Consider the following 26,742-nt stretch of genomic DNA (forward strand, 5'->3'; position numbering starts at 1 on the left):
TGTTCCCTTTCCCAGCCTTTCTTCTATTGATGATTAATGTCTATATGCAACCCTTGTATTGTATTTGTGTTAACCAATCAGCAACAAGCACATATGTGGCAATGCTGTAATATTCAATAAAAGGGACTCCCCGAGACATGCTCGGGAGATGCCTCCCACATGACACTTGCCATTTGTCTGTCGTTTATTTCAACCCAACAGCCAACAAACCTCAGAGAAGCTAAAACAGCAGCACAGAACAGCCATGCACAGCAAAGCTGGAGGAGGTCCATGTTTTATGGGTGTAAAGCTGAAAGAATGGAGGGTCCCTTAATTTGTGTTGAAACCCAAACAATGTGGGATAACTATGGGAAAGTCAGGAGAGCTTCTCCAGTTGATCATAGTAATCTGTCTGGTGTATAAGGGACAAGTAATCTGGTCCTAGGTCATTTTTTGTTGTTGTTGTTATATTAATATTACATCCCCCCCCCCCGCCCTTCAGTAGCAGGTCCCAGGATGTCTTACAGCAGTACAGTCATACCTCGGAAGCTGAACGGAATCCCTTCTGGAAGTCCATTCGCCTTCCAAAATGTTCAGAAACCAAGGCACGGCTTACGATTGGCTGCAGGAAGCTCCTGCAGCCAATCAGAAGCCACAGAAGCCACGCCAGACATTTGGGGTCCAAAGAGCATTCACAAACTGGAACACTCACTTCCGGGTTTGCGGCGTTCAGGAGCCAAAACGTTCGACTTCCAAGGCGTTCGACTTCCAAGGTACGACTGTACATGATTTAGACTGGTGGTTCCCAAACATTTTCACCTTCTTGGTTCCACAATCTCAGCCCCAGGCCCCCCTTTCCTGCCCTATAAAAATCATTATTCAGAATAGCGGATTGCATGACCCATTAAGGAAGATAAAAGCACAATAAAATTCAAAACACTAACAATTAATTGCACATTTATTCAAAATCCAATTAACACTGTTTAATTAATTCAACCATTGATAATCTTGATCCAATGATACCAGCTTTTCAAAATCTGATAGTTGTTTACACCTCCAGCCATTTCCTTCTCCTCTTAGTGCTCCCCTATCTAATCCCACCACCCCCCAGGCGCCAGTACCAACCACTGATTTAGAGCCTCGTACACGAATATTTTGAATTTAGCTTGATCCCCTGTCTAGGGTTGCCATATGTCCTCTTTTTACAGGACACAGCCTCTTTTTAAAAAAAATGAGAGTCATCATAGCAATCCATAGTTAAAAGCAGAAGTTGGCAAATGTGTCCTCTTTCTTGCTCTTCAAAATATGGCAACCCTAACTGGATATAGGTAGAGTTGTTGTAAACAAAATCTGGTCTTGTTCCCTTATGGGGTACACAAGAACCGTTATAGAGTCCTTTGTAGGTTCTCCATCGGTAGGAGAAAATAACAGAGACCAACCAGAGAATATTGAGAAGCAAAGCAGCTAGTAAGCCTGATCTTTATTAAAGCTGTTGCAACAGGTTGCTCCCTTCACACACAGGAGAGCGGAGGAGGACCCAGAACAAAGGTGTGCCTCCCCTTATATAGACATTTTGAAATTCCCTGCCCTGGAGCTCAAGACCACCCCCAGAAACATCATACATACATCACAGAAGGGGTGTAGCCCAAGATCACCACCCCAGATACATCATACCTACATCATAGAAAAGGCGGTCTACAACAGAAATCTGAGTGCTTTGTTTATCTCCTGTCTGCCAGGTTATCTGATAATGCCTTATCTGATTGCCTTTCCTGGTAGACTGGCCATACCTTTGAGGTGGTAATCACTTAATTCCTGAGACAATGGGAAGGTTCCCTCACCCTCTCCCTCCTTGCAGAGAAACATTTGGTCAATTTGGAAGTCAAAATGATTTCAGGACTGTATTCCTGTGCTGCTTCAGACATGTGGTTTATATAATTATTTATTATGTGTTTGCTTGGTATATTTATGAACATTTATTATATATCTAAGACCTTAAAATTCTTAAAACACAGTCGTATCTTGGAAGTCGAATGGAATCCGTTTCAGAAGTCCGTTCGACTTTCAAAACGTTTGGAAACCAAAGAGCGGCTTCTGATTGGCTGCAAGAAGCCCCTGCAGCCAATCAGAAGCTGTGGAAGCCCCGTCGGACGTTCAGGTTCAAAGAACGTTCGCAAACCGGAACAATCACTTCTGGGTTTGCGGCGTTCGGGAGCCAAAATGTTTGACTTGCAAGGCGTTTGGGATCCAAGGTGCGGCTGTATTCTTTGCGATAAATGATGGCTGAACGTGTGGCAGCTGCGCTGATAGCATACAGAATGTGACAGGATGACACCCCACCCAGATCCACAGGGTTTGATGGCTGGTGTTGTCATGTAAACAGAAGGCAAGACAGGAGTTGGGTGGCGATGCTTCCTGCTCCCCCCCCAAATTCCTTCCAATGTTCTAGACTCTTCCGGACTCCGCTGCCAGGCACACATTGCTCAGCCTGGCGTAAAACGCAATTATCTACAAGTCAGCACCTATGCGAAGACTGATGAGATGTGAATGTGATCGCCTAGCCGAGGAAGTCAAAACTGCCGACACAGCATGTCCATTTGGAGCAGTGAATTGTAACGCTAATGAAGTCCCCTGAGATTCCGGACGTCACATTTTTCTTTGTCATGTTGGAGATCTCAGCCATTACATTAGTTAGCATTATTACTGAACAGCGGTGTAGCAATGGGTTTAGGATCGTTTAGGGTGCAATCCTGTACATAATACTTCCCTCTCTACCTTTCTTAGTTGGAGCATCTTGGCACTACCTATGCAGCAGCTGCAAGGAGATCTCGCTCCCTGGTCAACTTGCCAGAATGAACAATGATAAAACTTTGCAACCGAGAACCAGTGCCCAAATTTGCTTCTTTCCTCCTCCCTCCCAATCTTCTTTTCCTTTTGTGCCACGTCTTTTAGGCTGTCAGCCTGAAAGGACGGCTGTCCTATTACTGATTATTGTGATCTGATTTGGGAGTCTTTTTGACAGAAGAGTGGGGCAAAATTGCTTACTTAGGCTGCAGTCCAAGCCACATTTTGCTTTGATAGGGTGGAGTTGTATTGGGTACAGGTGTCGGCTCAATCCTGCTGGGGAGCCAAACATGCAGGCAGGCAGAAGTACCTCTAGTTCAGGGGTCAGCAACCTTTTTCAGCCATGGGCCAGTCCACCGTCCCTCAGACCATGTGGTGGCCCGGATTATATTTTTTTGGGGGGAGGAATGAATGAATTCCTATGCCCCACAAATAACCCAGAGATGCATTTTAAATAAAAGCACACATTCTACTCATGTAAAAACACACTGATTCCCAGACCGTCCATGGGCCGGACTGAGAAGGCGATTGGGCCGCATCCGGCCCATGGGCCTTAGGTTGCCTACCCTAGCTGCAGCCACAACAGAAGCAGCCCAGAAGCAGAAGGTTTCTCAGATGGGGTGTTCCAGAGGCGGGGAAAAGTTAAGCTGACCCAGGATTCACTGGATCCTGAGTTTGCCCCAGTGCTATCACTTGATGCCATTGTGCCTGATCTGAGTCCAGTTGCTGTGCCACCCTGGCGTGAGCAATGGTGCTGCAGATGCCACCGATGCCCAGCTAGGGTTTCGATTGTCCTGTTAAGTAAACCTGAGAGCAAGCCCCCATTGGAATAAATGGGGCTTATTTCTAAGCACATCTACATAGGGTGTTAGGAGCACTGTATGATCCACCTTGAATGTGGGTTCAATGGCTTGGCTCACAGTAAACGCTGAATAATCAGGAATTGTCCTCTTAGGTCGCAGATGCTTTAGCCTTGTCTTGTGTGAAAGAAGATTTGAACCCAATCATTTGGTTTTGGGAGGGAACTCTTCTTCCTTCCCTGATCTAGGGGACCTGTTGTTGTTGTTTAGTCGTTTAGTCGTGTCCGACTCTTCGTGACCCCGTGGACCAGAGCACACCAGGCACTCCTGTCTTCCACTGCCTCCCACAGTATGGTGAAACTCATGCTGGTAACCTCGAAAACACTATCCAACCATCTCATCCTCTGTTGTCCCCTTCTCCTTGTGCCCTCCATCTTTCCCAACATCAGGGTCTTTTCCAGAGAGTCTTCTCTTCTCATGAGGTGGCCAAAGTATTGGAGCCTCAGCTTCACGATCTGTTCTTCCAGTGAGCACTCAGGGCTGATTTCCTTCAGAATGGAGAGGTTTGATCTTCTTGCAGTCCATGGGACTCTCAAGAGTCTCCTCCAGCACCATAATTCAAAAGCATCAATTCTTCGGCGATCAGCCTTCTTTATGGTCTAGCTTTCACTTCCATACATCACTACTGGGAAAACCATAGCTTTAACTATACAGACCTTTGTTGGCAAGATGATGTCTCTGCTTTTTAAGATGCTAGGGGACCTACGACAGTGATATTTGCCCACTAGCTTCTGAGCATCACCCTGGGGTCATCCTCTCTGAAGAGGTTAATAGGCAACTTTACTTCCGCCAGGGGAAGTCTTTGGGCTCAAAGTGCTTTGAAGCTCCTTTGCTGCTGCTTTCAAACCACCAGCAGCAGGAACGTTCTGCCATTCGGGTGCAGTGCTCTGCAGAAACTGATCACAACAAATGATTGGGTGGAATGCCTCTTACTCAGTTTGTTGGCAGCCAAGTAAGGCCGGTACAACCTGACCGCGCGCTGTGTATTGTGTAAAGCTGCTTAATCTAATTGCAGTTCATGGAACAGCGGTCATTTGAGAAGCCCTGTTTGGATCTAACTCTTGGGAGTGGATCAGGCTGTTAGGTTTCTAGGCATAAAGTATTCCTTAAGCCATTTGCTGTCAATTGATCCCAGTAAACAAGGCTGCCCATTGCCGCCTTGTTCTTTAAAGTGACAAATACCATTTCAGACAAGGAGGGAACCATCCTTTGCGGCTGCTTTTTTTTTAAAACAAAACAAAACAAAACAAAACAAAACAAAACACCAAGAGTCTTTATGATGTGAGTCATTTTTAAAACGAATGGAGAAGATTTCACAGTGCATTTACTGCATTGCTTATGGCAATGTGCTAACTGCGAAGAGCCTAATGGTCTATCTCCATTTGGATCTACTACCTCTCCAAATGTTCAGGGAGCAAGAGTGATATAAGAATTAGAGACCCCCCCCCCCAGGTGTATATTTTGATTTAAACGTTTTAATGTGTTGTTTTAATTGCATTTAGCCTCTTAGATATGGAAAGAGCTGAGGAAATGTTTGCTTTTTCTGCAAGGATCTTGTGGGCCTGCATTTTACAACCCTTTGCTCTGTAGCCCATAAGCAAGAAATCTTATCTCTTCCTGGGAATGCTTAGGGTGGCCCAAAAAGGACTGCAGGATCTTGTTCTAAGTCTGTCATGAATTAGCACCAGGGTGTTAATTAGAAAACCTTGAAGTTTCCTGAAAGGTAGATGGAGGAATGTGAATAAAGACCGATCATAGGCTAGGTTGCCATGGTAATGTGGGACATCAATACAGTACCTTAATTGGGCAAATGGCTTAGGCATTTCTGGTCATCTCAAGGTGACATAGTGTTAGAATTCCTGATCCATGATTGCAGTCATAGGATTGTTGTCTTTCACATGGCGGTGTATGTTTTGACTCCACAGAGTGGGAAGTGACGGAAACAGGATGTTTGTGTTACTGTGTTCCGTGAAGTGGGACTATTGTCCTTTGTTCTTTTCTCTTTGCTGATACTAGTGAGATAGGGAGCCATGTTGCAGTGCTCCGTGTGTGTTTATATGTAAATAAAGTAGATTAGCCAAAATGCTGAGTTGCTGAGGTCTGTTATGCAACTGCGCAAACTCTGCGATCCCTAAGTGTGCCGGTGTCGGTTGGCATCGGTCACTGTGATGTTCGGGCTGAAGAAAGCTGTTGAAGCTCCTGAATGATCGACCAGGAGAGAGAGAACATGCCAGTCAGGCATGTATCTCTACCAGGGTCCTACTCGAGTGTAGGCTGAACTCCTGACACATAGTGGGGGAAGCTGCAAGCAGGAAGCCCCCATACATGTTTTCTATCCAGTGACCTGTAAGCTTTCTTGATGCATGTAAGACGGATGCCTTATGTTTTGAGAATGCTGAATGTTTTGAAGTTTTATGGCTCTTTGTGTACTGTGCCTATATAATCTGCTCCGGGCAGACTCTTGGCTTAACTGGAGGTTCATTTAGAACACCCAGGTTGTGTGGAGCTCTACATTAGCACAATAGAAATAAAGTACTGTCACAGGTGGTAGAAAAGTCCTCTGCCATTTCAATTGCAGGGGGTTCAACTAGATGATCCTCCTTGTCCCTTTGTTGTTGTTGTTTAGTCATTTAGTCGTGCCCAACTCTTCGTGACCCCATGGACCAGAGCACGCCAGGCACTCCTGTCTTCCACTGCCTCCCGCAGTTTGGTCAAACTCATGTTGGTACCTTTGAGAACATTGTCCAGCCATCTCGTTCTCTGCCGTCCCCTTCTCCTTGTGCCCTCCATCTTTCCCAACATCAGGGTCTTTTCCAGGGAGTCTTCTCTTGAGGTTTGATCTTCTTGCAGTCCATGGGACTCTCAAGAGTCTCTTCCAGCACCATACACTTCTAAGATTCTCTGATTCTCCACTTCCTAGATTACTGGTCCCACCTCAGACGCTGACACTTATTGGGGTCTTGATTCCACCACCTCAATCCCACTCGAACCCTCTCTGGGTTAATCCAATTCCAGCTCACTGAGCTTTTTCCATTCCTCCTCACTCTCTCCGCGGCATTTCCATGGGACTCATGATGCCAGCATCTTTTTTGTGATCTTTCTTTGTAACAATGGATCTCTCTGTCTCAGACAAACACAGCTCTTCAGCAGCTGTGCCCTCTCCTCTTGAAAAGTCCTCAGTGTTACAGTGCTCATCCACTCAATATTTATTCTTTTTGAGGAAAAATAAACAGCACCATGCAGCGCGCTCCCTGCCCTCAATTCCACTGCCCTGTCATCCCATAGAGACTTCAAATGTATTTGTGCTTGTGTCTGAAGCACTGGCTGTTTAAAAATGTGCAGGGCAGCTTGCAACCTTTGCAGAATGACAGAAAAAGTAAAGACTATGAATAACCAGAACAATAGGAAGTGCAGCAGGCTTTTCAAAACAAAAACCAAAAACCACCAAGCACATTAAGGACCAAGCAACTTTATTCATGCTTTTTTGAAAGTGTGCATCTGTGATGGCCTGGGAATCCGATTCAGAGAGTGAACCGAAGGAATCCCAGCCTGCACAGGAGTCCCCGCCTCCAGGGCCGGCTGAACTGGGGCAGGGCCTTGATTCTGAGGAGCCTGCACCTGTGCTGGATCCTCAGGAGCAGGCACCAGGTGAATCCATTCTGGCTCCAGAGGTGGTTGAGGACTCAGTGCCTACGGTGTTAGAGGACATTCGGCACAGAAACATGTGTGTATACCTTTAAGAAGTTTCTGGGATTAATTGGCTGCAGGTGACCGTTGCTATAAAGGAAAAAGCTGAGTTTTGTTGCTTGCCTGCAGGAATAACACCCACCAGAGTTTGTGTTTATTTGCTTAGTAATAAAGTCTTCGTTTTAGTTTGGGTTTGTACACCTATGTCTCCTGGAGTCACTCTGTCCTCTGCCACCGGCTGGAAATCCCCCTCCAACAGGTTATGGGCCCAGTCCCCAGTCCTGAGTGGGCAGAGACAGAGCGTGAAAAGAACCCAGAGACTGGAAGCAACTCAGCGTTTCTCAAGCAGCTGGCTGTGTGAAGGCATCGGCAGGGAGTGTCTGTTTGGGACCAGGAGCCGAACATTTCTTCAAGCCACGTGTGAGTAAGAACTGAGTGGAAAGCTGAAAGCTGGGTGGCGCCATGGCTGGACTTGGAGCTGGAGCTCAAGGGGGAGCTTCCTATTTTCCAGTAGAGAAACTGGGAGAGTCCAATTATATGTCATGGAGTTTACAGATGCAGGCGTTTTTAAAGAAAGAACAATGTTGGACTGTTATTGTTAACCCTCCTGTAAAAGAGGAGGATGAAGAAGTAGATGAAGCAGACCAAAGGCTGGAGGACAAAGCCTATGCCAATTTAATTCTGAGTTTAGAGAAGTCTCAGTTATCTCATGTGCGAGACCTTGAAACAGCAAGTGAGATTTGGCAAGCACTGAGAGCAATACATATTAGAGACACTGCTGGCAGCAAAATTACTCTAATGAGAGCTCTGTACCGAGCCAGACTAAGTGAGGGTGAATGTGTTTCAACACACCTTCAAAGAATGCGTGATTTATTTTCACAGTTAAATGAACTTGGGGAACATTTTTCTGAACAGAGAAAAGTTTATATTGTGCTGTCTTCGCTTCCTGAGTCATGGGACAATTTAGTGATGACTCTGGAAGCAATCCCAGAAAGCCAATTAACAATGCATTTCTTAACTGGCCGTTTGCTTGATGAGGAGGAAAGATGCCATGAGAGGAAGGCCACAACCCCTCACTGTAACTCCAGAAATGGGAGGCAGTCCAGTAAAAGATATGCAACTGATGAGGAGCGGCAACCTAAAGAGGTTGTAGACCACAGAGAGGATGCAGCGTTCACAGTTAGAAGATGCTATCGTTGTGGGTCAACCAAGCATTTAGTACGACAGTGCACTGTGTCTGTGGGAGAAAATACAAGACAAGGGCGGCCTGCGTTTGCTGGGAAGCGAGGAGACAGGAAGAGTCGAGTCCAGTATGTTTCTGCAGCAGTTCGAGGCACCAGTCACGACGTTGGACAAGACTGGATTTTAGACTCAGCAGCGACAAACATTTTTGTTAAGTCTGCACAAACCCTTGTAGAAAAGCAGCCTTGTAAATCTGTAAATGTAGTACTAGCTGATGGAACAGTGCATGAGTCAGCTGGAAAGGGTAGTGTGAATATCAACTGTTTAAGTACCAAGTTTACCAATGTTTTATGTGTACCAAGTTTAGAAAATAATTTGCTTTCAGTAACAAGTCTTGTTAAGCAGGGATTTAAAGTAACCTTTTCTGGTTCAGGCTGTAGAATAGAGAAAGCTGGAAAAGTGGTTACAGCGTCGCTACAAAATGGTTTGTTTGTTTTGAAAGACCAGCTAGTGAGTGAGTCTGGGGCATGTGTTAAAGCCTGTAATAGAGCCTTGCATGATGAGTGCCAGCATCTGTGGCATCGTCGTTTGGGGCATGCCAATTTCCGCAGTATTGCAAAAATGCCAGAATTAAGCAAGGGAATTAAAATGAAAAAATGTTCAGTTTTTCTAGACTGCAATACCTGCAAGGAGTCTAAAAGTAAGCGAGGGCCTTATCCTGAAAGTACTAGAATTAGCAAGAGGCCATTTGCTTTAGTACATTCAGACCTTTGTGGGCCATTTGCAGAGTCTGAAGGAGGAGCAAAGTTTTTTTTGGTTCTTGTGGATGATTATAGCCGGTATACTTGGGTATATTTGTTAAAACACAAAAGTGAAACTGGTCAACTGATTAAGAATTGGATCAACTATATAGAAAGGCAGTTTCCCTACAAAGTTACCCAGTTGCAAAGTGACCGTGGAGGCGAGTTCATGTCTGAAGCCCTCCAAGTTTGGTTGAAAAAGTGTGGTATTAGTCACCGTAAATCGTGTCCTTTTTCGCCTGAAGAAAATTCAGTTGCAGAACGCAAGATAAGATCTTTACAAACAATGCTAGATTCAATGCTATGTGATTCTGGCCTATCCAGGAAGTATTGGGGGGAAGGAATTCTGTGTGCTAACTACATACAGAACAGATTGTTTCATTCTACCATAAACAACACCCCTCATTTTTTGCTTTATGGAAAAAAACCCTTTTTGGACCATGTTAAAACTTTTGGTTGCTGGGCTTGGGTTCACATCCCAAAAGGACAGAGAAGGAAAGGAGAGCCCAAGGCAAAGAAACTTAGGTTTGTTGGCTATCAAACTTGGTCAAAGGGGTATCGTTTTGCACTAGGGCGTGGCAGAGTTGTAATATCAAGACATGCAGAGTTTTGTGAGCAAGATGGTTGGGTTCGTTTACATGGAAATTCAGAAGTTGTGTTATCTTCTGATGATACAGATAAATTTGTGAAATCTGAGGAAGAAAAGCCACAAATTAAAGAAGGTTCTGAAAGTGACAGTGATGAGGATTCAGGGGATAAGGATCCCAGTACACAATCTCCTAAAGCTGAACCAATTTCTCCTGAGCAGGATAAATCAGAAGGGGAAGATAGTTCAGAGGGGGAGAGTGTTCAAGTTAGAAGGTCACAAAGAAGCAATAAGGGGGTACCTCCAGAAAGGTTTACTATACAAGAAGCTAAAACTGTTGATGTGAAAAAGGAACCTCGTGATTATGAGGAAGTTTTAAAGTTACCACACCAGGAAATAGTAAGGTGGAAAAATGCAATGAAATCAGAAATGAAATCTTTAGCAGAACACAATGTCTTTACCATTGAGCCATTGCCTGAAGGAAAAAAGGCAGTGGGCTGTAGATGGGTGTATAAAATAAAACACTTGGCAGATGGTGATGTTAAGTACAAAGCCAGACTGGTAGCACAAGGCTTTACTCAAAGAAAAGGTGAAAGCTTTGATGAAACCTTTTCTCCTACTGCAAGGAGTGAAAGTGTACGCTTATTGCTAGCTCTTGCAGCACAACGTGGGTTTAAGGTAAACCATTTTGATATTGAAACAGCTTATCTTAACGCAAATCTGCAAGAAGAAATTTTTATGAATCAAGCGCCAGGTTTTGAGGCAGGAGAACAGAATTCTGTATATAGGCTGAACAAAGCAATTTATGGGCTCAAACAGTCAGCTAGAAATTGGAACGAGTGTCTTGATAATGCTTTAAAAAATCTTGGTTTTAAAAGAAGCTTAGCTGATAACTGCTTGTACACTAAAGGAAAGGGTGATAAACAAGAATTGTGTTTGTGTTATGTTGATGATTTGCTTTACTCTACAAAAAGTGACAAGCAAGTGGAAAAATTTGCAGAACAACTAAGAAAGGAATTTAAAGTAAGAGATTTGGGTCCAGTAAAAAATTATCTCGGTTTAGAAATTCAAAGAACAAACGATGGAAGTTTTTTGTTGAGTCAAAAAGGCAAAATAATGGAGTTACTTGAAAGAAACAATATGCAAAACTGCAAGGGAGTAAAAACCCCAATGAAAATAGGTTTTTTCAAAAATGAAGGAGAATGCACAGAACCTGTAAATCCTGAAATGTACCATTCAATAATTGGAAGTTTATTATACATTTCATTGTGGAGCAGACCAGATTTGAGTTATGCAGTTGGAATACTAAGCAGACTAGTAAGCTGTCCTACAGAAAATGCCTGGAAAGGTTTAAAACGCATTTTCCGGTATCTAAAGCAAACATTTGATTATTGTTTAAGATTACCATCTTCAGGTTCCACCAAATTGCAGTGTTACGTTGACAGCGATTGGGCCAACCTGCCTGAAAAAAAATCAATTTCTGGAATGGTATTTCAATTTGGGGATTCTTTGATAGGTTGGAAATCCAAAAAACAAAGTATCGTGGCCACATCATCAACTGAGGCCGAATACTGTGCATTGTCGGAATTATGTAATGAAATAAAATTTTATGTTCAGATCCTCAAGGATATAAACGTACAGTGTAATTATCCTATTCAAGTTATGGAAGATAATCAAGCCGTAATAACTTTGTCTGGATCTGACGTGTTTAGAAACAAATCAAAGCATTTGGAAATTAAATATCAAAATGTAGCTGAAAATGTAAAACAGAACCAGATAATGCTGAAGTATTGTGAAAGTACACAAAATGTGGCGGATGTATTTACAAAAGCATTAACTTTTGAAAAACATGCACGACTGGTAGCAAAGTTGGGAGTTGCTGTGTGTGATATGTAAATATGTTCTGTTCTGTTTAAAATACTATTGTTTCTGTTTGAATGAGAGGGGGTGTTAGAGGACATTCGGCACAGAAACATGTGTGTATACCTTTAAGAAGTTTCTGGGATTAATTGGCTGCAGGTGACCGTTGCTATAAAGGAAAAAGCTGAGTTTTGTTGCTTGCCTGCAGGAATAACACCCACCAGAGTTTGTGTTTATTTGCTTAGTAATAAAGTCTTCGTTTTAGTTTGGGTTTGTACACCTATGTCTCCTGGAGTCACTCTGTCCTCTGCCACCGGCTGGAAATCCCCCTCCAACATACAGGTGAGTCTCCCCCTGGGCCCAGTAACCTTTCAGCCTCTCCTGAACTGCAGAGACTTAGGGCAGAGAGGTGAAGGGAACTGATTTCTCCCAGGAGGAGTGCTCACCTTAAGGCCAGGAGAGGCGGGGCTCCTGGGGGCCAGGACCGCCCCTGGCCTCAGAGAAGATAAAGGCCAGTCAGCCCGGTCCCAGGTTGCGGGAGCAACGTCGTCATTGAAGAGCTGTTTCGGCCAGCATCCAGATCTGATCTTCCAGTGTTCCTCTTCCCCGTCCGGCTTCCTGCTTCTGACCTTCCAGCGTTCCTGTTCCCTGCCCGGCTTCCTGCTTCGGACCTCGCCTCGCACCTTGTGAACTATTTCCAGGCTAGTGACTCAGGACTGAACTTTGACTACGATAATGGTGACCTTCCCCCCGGGACCAGCACAGCATCCAGCTTGATCTTTTATAAAGGTGGGAGGTCTATTCCCGCTCCCATTTCCCATCTGGCACAAAGCTCCCTTTCTTTGGCTTTCCTAATGGTTCACCACCTTCCTCTGGTTCTCCTAATGGCCCATCACCCAGGCAATCGCCTCACCAGGAAGCTGGCTTGGCTCATATTTTAACATTTGCTGAATCCAGGGGTTCAGTGTCTGGCACCCAGAAACTCATAACACAGGGGAGTCTGGCCCCAGTTTTAACATGCCGAGCTTTGATTCAATTCTAACACTTACTGGTTCCAGAAACTTAGAAATGTCTAGCACTCACAAACTCATAAAAAGACTTTGAGAAGAGTTTGCAAGATTGTTATGCAAGAAATTAAATGTGATTAGGGCATACGCTTTCCAATTGTGCCAAAAGGCCAGTAATTTGTAGCACTCTGGTTGTCTCATCTGTTGCCATTGTTCTTTGCGTTCAAAATAGGATCCCATATCATATCAATTGCTCCTTTTCACTGACATGTAGAGGAATTTATCTTCATAGAGCCTGCAGAGCCCTTCTGGTGTCTCTTATGGGAAATAGATGCTTAACTGGCTATTTAAGTCAGGGAACAATGTGATATATTCCTGGAAGCAAGGACAAGAGGACAGGAAAAACAAAGTTGCTATATTCTGGGGAGAATGGCTACAATTGTGAACTCAAAGTAAATGCTTCTCCTGTCTCTTACGAGAAAATTATTCAAGGCACCATTTAGGGATTCCATTGCAAGGCTCTGGATGGATCCAAGACTAACAAAGACCTGGTTTGAATGTAAAGCTACACCAAACTATGGTTTGGTGTGTATGTGCAACTGTTCAGGTCCTCAGAGCAAAAACTGTTGCTGCTATGCTACCCAGAGACTAGAAATGTGGGAGAAATTTGATTCAGTTCACATTTAAAGCTGAATTTATCAAATATGCACTTTCTGAAACAATACAAGAACCAAAGCAGCCATGCTTCAAGATTTGCACTCGTACCCTAATTTTGCAATAAAGTTATTTGTTGGGAGGAATTCATAATGAGGTAAATTCCAAAGGTCTTGTGATTCTTTTATTGGTGGCAGAAGGACGTACCATTGCACAAAATTGGAAATCGCCCCCAAATTGTCACCAGAGATTCAATTGCTTTTTGGTGGTTCCTTTTGGTTTAGAGCATTGCAATATTATATATAAAAAAATTACTCGGAAGATCAGCCTTTAATGGATTATGAAAGACAGACAAATTTCAGGCGATATGGTGGGAGTTAATGTCCTACATTGATGAGCACCATCTTCAACAGTGCCTGCCCTTTGCCCTCTGTATGGAATACATCAATGCTGACACTAACTTATAGATAATGCAATTGATACATGAGTGTCATGACTTGGGACCCAGGTGAATGCCATAACCTAGCGCACAGGCCATGACCCTCAGGACAGCATAACACAGCACAGAACTCACAGCACAGCATGCAACTATGCTCACGTCCCCTGTTATTCTGCTTACACAGTACATGTTTCTGATACTTGAAAACTACAATTCAAGAGTGTCATATGGATATGACCAGTGTTTTGTGTTTTTTTTAACAAAGGAAAAATGTGTTGGTACTCACCATGAAGTGGTTACAGTAAGTGCCACACATTTGGGGGGGAAAGGTTGCTGGTACACCCCCCCCCCCAAACAAAGCACTGGATATGACTAAGTTAATGATTAAAGGGAGCTCTGACCACTAGGTCCAGTTGTGATCGACTCTGGGGTTGCGGCACTCATCTCGCTTTATTGGCCGAGGGAGCCGGCCTACAGCTTTTGGGTCATGTGGCCAGCATAACTAAGCTGCTTCTGGCAAACCAGAGCAGCACACGGAAACACCGTTTACCTTCCTACCTATTTATCTACTTGCACTTTGACGTGCTTTCGAACTGCTAGGTTGGCAGGAGCAGGGACCAAGCAATGGGAGCTCACCCCGTCGCGGGGATTTGAACCGCGACCTTCTGATTGGCAAGTCCTAGGCTCTGTGGTTTAGACCACAGTGCCACCTGCGTCCCTATGACTATGTTAGGCTCATTAATTTCCCAGGATTCTTTGGGGAAGTCATGAGCCTTAAATGTATGGAGTGGATACTACCCTAATGTTTATAGATTTGCATCTACACTGGTTTTATAGTTGGCAATTCATCTTTTTTGGTATCCCTCATTTGAGCTTGGAGCAGTATGGGGCATCTCCAGTAGCCTGTGGGCTCATAGCCACACCCATTTCTCTCTCTTGATGACACCCCCTTTCCCCTCTCTGGCTTTGCAGCCCCCATTCTGCCATACTTGGCACCTGTATGAAATTGGGCCAAGGGGAGCAGGGTGCCCACCTGTGCCACAGCTTGGGGTGGGTGCATCGGCTTTGCATGTAGATGCTCTCAGTCCCCAGCATCACCCGCTACAATGAGCTCAAGTTGAAGAATTCCAGGAGAAACCTGGGGAGACTATTGAGCTACAGGGATCAATGGCCTAAACTGATAAGGGATACAGTGGACGCTCAGGTTGCAAACGTGATCCGTGCGGGATGAATGTTCGCAACTCGCGCCTGCGCACGCACGGGTTGCAATTCGGCACTTCTGCGCATGCGCACAGTGCGATTTAGCGCTTCTGCACATGCGTGACCGCCGAAACCTGAAAGTAACCTGTTCCGGTACTTCCTGGTTTTGGCGGTACACAACCTGAAGCGTCTGTAACCCGAGGTATGACTGTACAGTGGTACCTCGGGTTACATATGCTTCAGGTTACATACGCTTCAGGTTACAGACTCCGCTAACCCAGAAATAGTGCTTCAGGTTAAGAACTTTGCTTCAGGATGAGAACAGAAATCGTGCTCCGGCAGCGCAGCAGCAGCAGGAGGCCCCATTAGCTAAAGTGGTGCTTCAGGTTAAGAACAGTTTCAGGTTAAGTAAGGACCTCCAGAACGAAGTAAGTACTTAACCCGAGGTACCACTGTAGTTTCATTTCATGTCATACATGATTGTTCCACAAGCCAGACACACACTCCAAACACAGCATCTTCATTTATATTAAACTGCAATGCAACAAAACCATGTGGAACAAACTCCAGCTTCTCATTTACATACCTCCACACAACCCACAAAGCAAAGTCAAACACTACCCGGCAAACCCCACAACCTCTGGAGTTCATCTGAAACACCCTTCCCCACATCTGCAAGGATGTTTGTTTCTCAAGGGCCCTGAATATCTCAGAGACAGCCTCCTCTCCCCCCTCTGTGTATTCTCATGATCTATAAGGGGCTGTCTCCAACCTTTTTTTAAAAAAAAGATGCACCTTCGATATTATTTCTGGCATTTGCATTTAGCTCCCAGCAAAATTCCAGCTAGCTGTGTGCCTCAAGAAGTAAACAGCACCAAAGCAACTGAGCTTACCCAGTTCTCTGACAGGCACCAGGTTTCTTCACATTCCTAGGACAGGTCTTGCTTCCCGCGTGGAAGGTGAATGCTGGCAGGATCCAGCACCAGGGCTATGGGGGATGAGAGCTAGTCCCAGGAAAAGAGTTGGTGACCAATCTAAATGGAAATTTGGGCAACTAGTTGAGTATCATTCTAGCTCAGGGGTCAGCAAACTTTTTCAGCAGTCCACTGTCCCTCAGACCTTGTGGGGGGCCGGACTATATTTGGGGGGGGGGGAATATGAACGAATTCCTATGCCCCACAAATAACCCAGAGATGCATTTTAAAGAAAAGGACACATTCTACTGATGTAAAAACATGCTGATTCCTGGACCGTCTGCAGGCCGGATTTAGAAGGCAATTGGGCCAGATCCAGCCCCCGGGCCTTAGTTTGCCTACCCATGTTCTAGCACTCCAGGAGAGACCAAATGAGGAAATAAGCAGATCATGTTGAGTTGCATGGGGAACACTAAAGGGGGGGGGGTGAAATTAGATAATATATTGAATACCTATATATGGGTGCTTCCAGGCTGCCACTGTTAGGGGTGGAATTCAATCACATACCAGGAAATTCAGGTTGCACAATTTGTCTGGAGCACTCACACGCTCAAATCACTTCCCTGTTCATCCCTACTTTGGGGTGAACAGGACCCCCCCCCCCCGTGCTAGCTAACTTAATACTGACTTACTTCATACCCTCCAACATTTCTCCGATGAAAATAGGGACGTCCCATTCAATAATAATAATTTTATTCTTTACACCCCACCCATCTGACTGGGAGGCTTCCTAAATATATAAAGACATAACAAAACATTTTAAAACTTCCCTATAGGGGGCTGCCCTCAGATGGCTCAGGGGTTGGATAACTCCATACCCTCCAACATTTCTCCAGTGAAAATAGGGATGTCCTCAGGAAAAGCGGGGCATTCCGGGATCAAATCAGAAACTGGGATAGCTTCTCTAAATCAGGGACTGTCCCTGGAAAATAGGGACACTACTTGGAGGTTCTGTTACTTTCAGTTCGTAAGTTTATTGTTCTAGCCAGAGGCCATGACAAACATGTATGACACAATAGTATTAATAAAACAATACAGAGCATACATCCATAATATAAAAATCCATAATGTATATTTAAAAAAGACTTTGCCAAGTTCCTGAATTGGTGTGCAGTTGCAGCTTGGTTGGTTTGCTGGGGATAGCTCAGTTGGCAGAGCATGAGACTCTTAATCTGAGGGTTGTGGGTTCAAGCCCTGCGTTGGGCAAAAGATTCCTGCTTTGAAGGGGGTTGGACTAGATGACCCTCGTGGTCCCTTCCAACTCCACCATTCTATGATTTTAACAGGCTAATAATGTCCTGAACATGCTTTCAGTAGGGAAAAGAGGAATTAAGGAGGCCCACTGTTGCGTGGGGTGTGTTTGTGTGTGTTTAAGAGTTCGTAGGCATTTATGAAAGCATCCCAGCATTTCCGTTCAGCTAATAGGGCTGTTATCTCTCCCACTGGGTGCAGCTATTGCAATGATAGCTCCCACTAGGAGCCATGTTGGACGATAAAAATTAGACCTCACCAACTCCGTCTCCTCATTAGAAAGCAATGGAAATCAGCAGAGTTGCCTGGGGCTGTCGGAGAAATTCTGGATGTTAAATCTTTCCTTCTCCACTCCACCCTACCCATCGCCATTCCCCAGCCTATCTGTTAATCATAACACTCCTTAGATCTTATATTGGAAATATTCGCTGACATTGTTTTTAAACACCATCTTATGCGCTATAACATACACATTTGCTGGTTCACCTTTTCCTGCTCTGTTTTTTGTTTTTGTTTTTTTCAGGGGAGGCAGTACATTCTACATTTCCTTATAAATTATGGAAACAACCTCACAATGTTTTCTTTGTCATTCTTCACCATCTCCTATTTGGGAACACTTGATAAGGCTGATTAGTTTTGCTAGTGGGAACTCGAAGCATCCGTATCCCCATAAGGTAAAGGTAAAGGTACCCCTGCCCATACGGGCCAGTCTTGCCAGACTCTAGGGTTGTGCACCCATCTCACTCAAGAGGCCGGGGGCCAGCGCTGTCCGCAGACACTTCCGGGTCACGTGGCCAGTGTGACAAAGCTGCATCTGGCGAGCCAGCGCAGCACACGGAAACGCCGTTTACCTTCCCGCTAGTAAGCGGTCCCTATTTATCTACTTGCACCCGGGGGTGCTTTCGAACTGCTAGGTTGGCAGGCGCTGGGACCGAACAACGGGAGCACACCCCGCCACGGGGATTCGAACCGCCGACCTTTCGATCGGCAAGCCCTAGGCGCTGAGGCTTTTACCCACAGCGCCACCCGCGTCCCTTACCGTATCCCTATAGCATGAAGCAAAATCCAGAATCATCAAAGGAGTAATTTCATTTCAGAATATACTCGCTTTGCCTTGAGTCTCATTTAGAAAAAACCACGGGGAATAAATCCCAGTTGCCGGGGGGAAGAAGGAGTTTAACTATGCCTTGCTGCAGATTTATGGCATTTATCATAGGAACATAACATGTATTTCTTTCTCCCCTCCTTCCCCCGCATTCTGGTGAGATGCTGTACATTTAGATGAGTTTTCTGAGTAAGGCTGTGGTTCAAAGGATAATGTTTCTAATTTCTTCTTTCTCAGACAGAGCGAAGTGCAAGGCCACGGAGCCATCATCAAAGAGGAGCCAGAAGTCAGTTGAATTTGCCAATAAGGGCTGCTTAAATGTGGGCCGTTTTAAAGGAACGCTAGGCCTACCCTCTGGTCTTTGTAACTTCAGTTCAAATTATTAGTTCCAGAACATTTCCTTGCAAGATCTGATAAATGTTAAATGAGAAATGATACAGTCAGGACTTTTAAACATGACCCAGTATGAATTCACAACGACCGGACATTTTCAGCCGGAAGGTGCTCCTTCCAAGCGGACAATTATTATGGGATTCCAGCAGCATCTTTTAGAGCCTAGAGGATGTGAGAGATATCACCATGGGAAACCTTACTTGGTATAATTTATAGGCTGTTTCCCTCTATCAGTTTATTACTTGCAGCTATCTTTGCCACTGTCCCACACAGAGGTCATGCACTAACTCATAGCTCGGCTTAAAAAAAAGGAGACAGTTTTTAAAAGGAGGAGATGGAAATGCTGGCGTAAGCAGTACTAAGCTCTTACCAACTATACTTAAGCCAATAAATTTCTAAAATGCCCAAAGAAAGCAGAATCCATGTTTTGGGGAACTGCAAGAAGTACTGGTTCATTGATTTATTGATCCCCATCCCCAGGAATATCTAGCCTGCCTAGTCCCACCTCCCCAACCCATCTAAAAACCACGGCTACACCTCCTTACCAGCCTGCCCATACGTGATTTCTTTCTGTTTTCAGGAGAGGCAGTCAGCTTTACTGCCCCACTACTCTTGAGTTTTATCATATATATACAGGGCAGAGGTGGTTAATCTTTAGCCCAGGGGCTGGATCAGACTTCCCACAGTACCCACACCAATTTAGGCAGCCTTGTAAAGAAGAAAAATCAAAGTACAGTGGTACCTTGGGTTACAGACGCTTCAGGTTACATACGCTTCAGGTTACAGACTCCGCTAACCCAGAAATAGTACCTCGGGTTAAGAACTTTGCTTCAGGATGAGAACAGAAATCGTGCTCCGGCGGTGCGGTGGCAGCAGGAGGCCCCATTAGCTAAAGTAGTGCTTCAGGTTAGGAACAGTTTCAGGTTAAGAACAAATATCCAGAACAAATTAAGTTCTTAACTGTACAGTGGACACTTGGGTTGCGAACGTGATCCGTGCGGGAAACACGTCCGTAACCCGCAGTGTCCACAACCCGCAGCGCCGTGTCTGCGCACGTGCGGGTTGCGATTCAGCGCTTCTGCACATACACAAAGCGCAATTTAGCGCTTTTGTGAATGCACAAGCGCCGAAACCTGGAAGTAACCTGTTCCAGTACTTCTGGGTTCGGCGTGGTGCACAACCCAAAATCGCACAACCCGAAGAGTCTGTAACCCAAGGTATGACTTTAGACACAGCACTAGGTTCGGCAAATCGCTCTGCCTCCCACGGTCACATCAATCATTTGATGAATAGGGAGGGACAATAATCCACCTTATGAGCTGATCCACATGGAACTGATGCAGAGTGGCGGAATGTGGGAGGGTGTGGAGTGGCCACACCCACTTCTGGCCACACCCACCACTGAATCACAGGGGGTTGGACTAGATGACGCTTGGGGTGCCAGGGGTTCAGCCTACACTCGAGTAGGATCCTGGCAGAGACACATGCCCAACTGGCATGTTCTCTCCCTCCTGGTTGATCGTTCGGGAGCTTCAAAAGATTTCTTCAGCCCGAACATCACAGCGACTGATGCCAACCGACACCAGCACACTTAGGGATCCGCAGAGTTTGCACATCATGCATAACAGACCTCAGCAATTCAGCATTTTGGCTAATCTACTTTATTTACATATAAACACACACGGAGCACTGCAACATGGCTCCCTCTCTCACTAGCATCAGACAGCAAAGAGAAAAAGACAAAGGACAATAGTCCCACTTCACGGAACACAGTAACACAAACATCCTGCCTCTGTCACTTCCCACTCTGTGGAGTCAAAACATATACCGTCGTGTGATAGACAACAATCCCGTGACTCCAATCATGGAGCAAGAATTCTTCCTAATCTGCATTCTATGATTCTGTGACCCATCCCCACTGATACTGCAGAGGTGGTTTTTAGGGTCGTGCGACCACACTACTGAGCTGCAGGGGGCACCAAGACAGTGCTGCAGAATGGAGCACAAGACGCAGGGGGCACCATATTTTTGGGTCGCACAGGGTGCCACTGAAATTTGAGAGCCCAAAGTCCACCACTGGATACCGATCTTATCTACACGTTAAGATACCAATTGCTGGCAACTGCTGTATCCTGCTGCAAAAAATCTTTGGACTCCAAATGCTGATGCTTGGTGAGTCTTGTGAAATATTTGCACGCCAAGAGCATGTTTGGCACGGTCAGAATCTGCAGAGGAGAATTGTTTCAGCTGCAGACCTAGGTGAACAGAAGGAAAGGGGCGCTGATTACATTGAGAAAAGGAATTTCTTCGTCGTATAAATTAAAATATGGGCATCACTTTCATTCAAGAATCTGTCTTCCTGTTTCTGCAGATGGGAGCTTAATTGCTACACAAGAAAATCCTGCCAATCCTGCCAGGGGAAGGTAAACCAGTTTGAGATCGAGTTCTGACTCTGGATTGTCAGAGGTTGCCGCCATACGACAAAGACGAACAGCTTTCTTTAAAAATGTTACCTGGCAACAGCACACAAGAAGTCTGAGAAGTAGCTCCATATCTTGCAGATTATCCCCCATCTCCTTCTCTCCTCCTTCTGCTCAGCTTGGACACGCTGAGGGAGGACCAGGTGGAGCAACGAGGTAAAAAAGTAAAGGACCCCAAAACAGTTAAGTACAGACAAAGGCAACTATGGGGTTGCGACGCTCATCTCGCTTTCAGGCTGAGGGAGCCGGCGTTTGTCCACAGACAGTTTTCCAGGTCATGTAGCCAGCATGACTAAACCACTTCTGGCGCAACAGGACACCATGACGGAAACCAGAGCACACGGAAACGCCGTTTACCTTCCCGCCACACACACACACACACACACACTAAAACATGGTTCCCCAAACTTGGGTCGCCAGCTGTTTTTGGACTACAATTCCCATCATCCCTGACCACTAGTCCTGCTAGCTAGGGATGATGGAAGTTGTAGTTCAAAAACAGCTGGAGAAAATTTGGGGAAAAAACTGCAATATAGGAAGTGAAACTTGGACGTTTTTAACCTCCCCAACATTACAGTCATGCCTCATGTTACGTTTGCTTCATGTTACGTTTTTTCAGGTTGCGTCCCGCGGTGACCTAGAAGTACCGGAAAGGGTTACTTCCAGGTTTCGCCGCTCGCGCATGCACAGAAGTGCTAAATCGTGCTTTGCGCATGCGCACAAGTGCCCAATCGTGCCGTGCACCTGCGCAGATATGGTGCTTCAGGTTGCGGGCTTTTCATGTTGCGAACGGGCCTCCAGAACGGATCCCGTTCGCAACCAGAGGTACCACTGTATTAGATTCTGCCAGGGGGAGGACTTTCTTAGCCTATGCTCCACTTCTGCACAGTGTAAATTCCTCCAGTGCAATAACTTCCTTCTACACAACATGACTCTCTCCTGTACAGTGTGTCATAGCGGTTAGAGTGCTGGGCTTAGTCTAGAGATCCAGGTTCAAATCCCCACTCGGTCACAAAGCTCATTGGGTTTCCCTCCTTTCTGTTCTGCTTCTGTAAACCAGACTTGGACCAGAGAGCCTTTCTGGAAGAAGACTGTAAAGTAGGACACATGGACACACCATGCTGCCTCAGGTGTCTTTGGGAAGGAGGGAGGGCGGGGCATAAAATGAAATAAGCAGCAGCATTCCAGCTCCCGGCCTCATGCAGGGCACCCAGTAGCTCTCAGATATAATTGATGGACTTGGAAAAGTCAATGAAATGGCTTTGCTGATTTATGAGGACAGGAGCTCCTCTGGAGCAGAGTCAGCAGGTGCTGTTGAAAACCGTAGCCCTTTTCCAGCTCGCAACGGTCTCTCCAAGTTTCTAAATATTTAATTTGTCTCTGCATGCTTAAATAGCTTCCCTGTTACCAGAGGCACAAACGATCTATTTTGAGATATGCTCTTTGTCCACGTTGTAATCCTTCTCCTCCTCACCCCTCAACGTGGATAAAATATTAATATGCATAAAAATAGGAGGTGCAAATACCTGGATTTCAGTTTGCTTTCCTCCTTTTTAAGTGAATTGCATGAAAATGGCCCTTTTGAAAGAGGATCGTCTGCCAAGTGTGGGGTGGAATGTTCAGAGAACAAGTGTGGCACAGAAAGAATCTGCGCTAACTCCAGCGAGCCTCTCATTATGGGGTGGCAGGAAATCAAGTGGGGAGGGTGGAACCATGATGGGCGGGGGGGACACTATCAGAAAACTTAAGCACTATCAACAGTGGCAGCCCTGTATCAGGAAGCTTTTAATATCTGATGTATCGTACATTCTTTTATACTCTGTTGGAAGCCGCCCAGTGTGGCTGGGGCAACCAGGTCAGATGGGTGGGGTACCAGTAATAAATAATAATAAATAATTTGAGACCTTCTTAAGTTACTGCTTACAAGCCCCATGTGTAGTTCCACCCTGAATTACTTGGTAGATATGAGAAGAGTGAAGAAATCACCAGGTATCCTCCAGATGTTTAGGACCAGAATAATAGAATCATGGAATTGTAGAGTTGGAAGGGACCGTGAGAGTCATCTAGTACAACCCAAATCTTTTGCCCAACACGTGGTTCGAATCCATGACCCCGAGATTAAGAGTACAGTGGTACCTCTGGTTGCAAACAGGATCTGTTCCGGAGCCCCGTTCGCAACATGAGCAGAATGCAACCCGTGTCTGCGCATGCGCGGGTTGCAATTCGCTGCTTCTGCGCATACACATGACATCATTTTGAGCGCATGTTCGAGCGGCAAAACCCGGAAGTAACCCTTTCTGGTACTTCCGGGTCGCCGCGGGACACAACCTGAAAAGATTTAACCTGAAGCAAACGTAACAAGAGGTATAGCAACCCAAAACATCTGGGGAGCACTAGGTGTTAGAGGCTGGCACAACAGTGTTGCTCCCCTTGATCTGTGTGTCCCACCAGCAAGAAGCAACCTCCAAGTCATTTACTTGGGGAGAACAAGCAGCTTCAAGAACATCTGGATGTCCTTCCTGGGAATAATTGAACTGTGATGAGTTTAATTTTTGCTTTCTGTCCTTCCACAACGCTTCCCTCTCCCTTCATCCTGTTCCAGCCAGTCCGGCTAAACAATTCTATTCTTAACTTTTGTGAATGAGATCATAGAGTTGCCACTAATGCATGATGTCATCCTTCTCGCTCCTTTTGCCAAAGACATGGCAGGAATTCTAACACAATCTGCGCTTACAAGCTGAGCAGCATCGTGGCTGCTGCCTGTAGCCGAATACTGACAGGCTGTGAAGCCCTCCCATCTGTCTCGGTGCTCGGAATGTAACCATCCCAAGAGGAATTGCTTCCCTCGCTGCAGCACACCTTTACGGCAGTGGGATGCAGCTGTAGTCCTCAGTGACTGGGTTCCCGGGAGTCAGGAGTAACCATCGTTCTAAGCATCCTCTTTGGATATGTGAAATGACCTTCTCCAAAGCACTGTGCATCGTTTGCTACTCAAGGCACTTGCTGATCTGCCTTGATGGCTGGTGCCTACTAGCTCTTCAGCACATCCCACCTGCTTTGAGTGGTGACTGAAATGAAACTGCGTGGCAGCTGGAATATAGTCATAGAATCACAGAATGATAGAATTGTAGAGTTGGAAGGGAATCCAAGGGTCATGTCAGGAACCTGCTCCTGCTCCTGAATCTTGCCAGGAGCAGGAGGACAGTATAGATTTGGAACAGTGGTTTGCAGAGGGGCATAGTTCAGAAGGCAGAAGCTGGGAAATACTGGATGGGGAAGAGCTAGGTGAAGAAACACTGGAAAAGAGAGGGTTAACAGTCTCTGGACAGTCTCTGGACAGCAGTCCTCCGATCTCCCCAAGGTCACAAAGAGCTCAGAAAGTTTCAGAACAGAAAGCACAGAGGGCACAAGCTCAGATTACAAGATGTAGGAGTGAAGTAGATTAATAGGGATGGAGGGGGTGTAAACCTTAATTGAGAGCACCACCAGGATGCTTTCTTTTGACCTTCGCTGTGTTTTTTAAAGAAGCAAACAGGTAATAATTCCTTTTGTTTGATTTTCTCATTTATGGCCGGGGGGAGGAAGCCAATTCCCCGAAACCTGATAGATGATCTAGTCCAATCCCCTGCAATGCAGGAATCACAACTAACATATCCCTGACCAATGGCCGTCCAAACGCTGCTTTAAAACCTCCAAGGAAGTTCAGTCCACCACCTCTCTTGGGAGTCCGTTCCACTGCCAAACAGCTCTTGCTGTCAGAAAGTTCTTCCTGATATTGAGTCGGAATCTCCTTTCTTGTAACTTGAATCTATTGGTTCGAGTCTTATCCTCTGGAGCAGGAGAAAATAAACTTGCTCCACCTACCATGTGAAAGCCCTTCAGATATTTGAAGAAGATGGCTATCGTATCTCCTCTCAGTCTCCTCAATGAAAGAGAAAGGAGCTTGAATTTGTGCAGCTGGCTGGCAAGAAAGAGACTTTGATGGAGGGGTCTTCATAGGTATGCTGTTGCTTTGGGGGGACTGTTCCACATTCAAGGTCAGGACTGTCATGTGCAATGCAAATGAGTGGATAGTACACAAAAAAAACACCCACCAGAATTCCCCAGTACACTTTCCTTGCAGGGAATGCAGTCCCTTGATACCAGTGCAAGATTCAGTATAGTAATCATTAACTATATTAAGAATTTATGAATATTTTAGTTATATTAAATATGGAACTCCCTGCCTATTGACACCAGGCAAGCGTCTTCACTGTGCCTGCTAAAAACATTTTTATCTAGACAAGATAAATGGAAGGGTGACACCTATTTTAATCTGTTTTTTTAGCTTATCACTGATTTTAATTTTTTAAAAAAAATGTTTTAAACAGCTATTTTTAACTGCATTTACAGATAATTTTATTGTTGTTGGTGGTGGGGTGTGTGTGTGTGTGTGTGTGTGTGTATAAGCTGCTTTGAGAGTTCCCCAGCACTACCAATTAGTGGTATATAAATTTTATGAAATGAAATAAAACAAACAAATGAGTAAGAGAGAGAAGTAGCAGCCACTGCTCTCATAGGATAAATGTTAGTGTTAGTATTTTTTTTAACCTTCCCTTGGCACTATATGTAGATGAGATTTGTAGGAGAGCAAAACATTTCTTCCCATTTTATGGCAAGCTTATATATATATATATTCTCAACATCCAAGTATCACTAGAACAGTTATTTGTTTTCAGAGATCTCCATTCTAGCACCAGAAGCTGATCTGTTGCTTGTGCCATTAACACCCAGGTGGATTTGTAAATTCCAGGCTATGCTGAGAACTTTGTGCTCAAGAGCTCGCCTTTAGTCTCTTTGTCTGTCTCTTTGATAACGTACAGTGGTACTTCAGGTTACATACGCTTCAGGTTACAGACTCCGTTAACCCAGAAATAGTGCTTCAGGTTAAGAACTTTGATTCAGGATGAGAACAGAAATCGTGCTCCGGCGGCGCAGCGGCAGCAGGAGGCCCCATTAACTAAAGTGGTGCTTCAGGTTAAGAACAGTTTCAGGTTAAGAACGGACCTCCGGAACGAATTAAGTACTTAACCCGAGGTACCACTGTATACTCTTGTTACGCAGAGGGGTGGGGGAAAGAAACAGCTAATCGCTGCTGCTTTTACTGTTTACAGGGGTGTTCCCAGGCTATTTTCAGGAGGAACTCAGTTGCATGGTGGTAAATTAGGTTTGAGCACTTGCAGTTGGTTGGGAGGTATTGTGCAACAAAACCACTTTCCCCAAAGACCAGATTGTTTGCTGGAATTGGGGGGGGGGGGGCAATAGGGAGATTGGAATCGGAGGAAAACACTTGCTTTGACCCAACCTCCCTTGATCTCCCTGCAAACAAATCAAGAGGAATGCTCATTTAAATAGTTGACATTGTCTAAATCTCCCCAGAATCAAATCTAGCTGAATCCTGA

Source organism: Podarcis muralis, chromosome 3 (assembly GCF_964188315.1).
Source record: "Podarcis muralis chromosome 3, rPodMur119.hap1.1, whole genome shotgun sequence".
NCBI lineage: Eukaryota > Metazoa > Chordata > Lepidosauria > Squamata > Lacertidae > Podarcis > Podarcis muralis.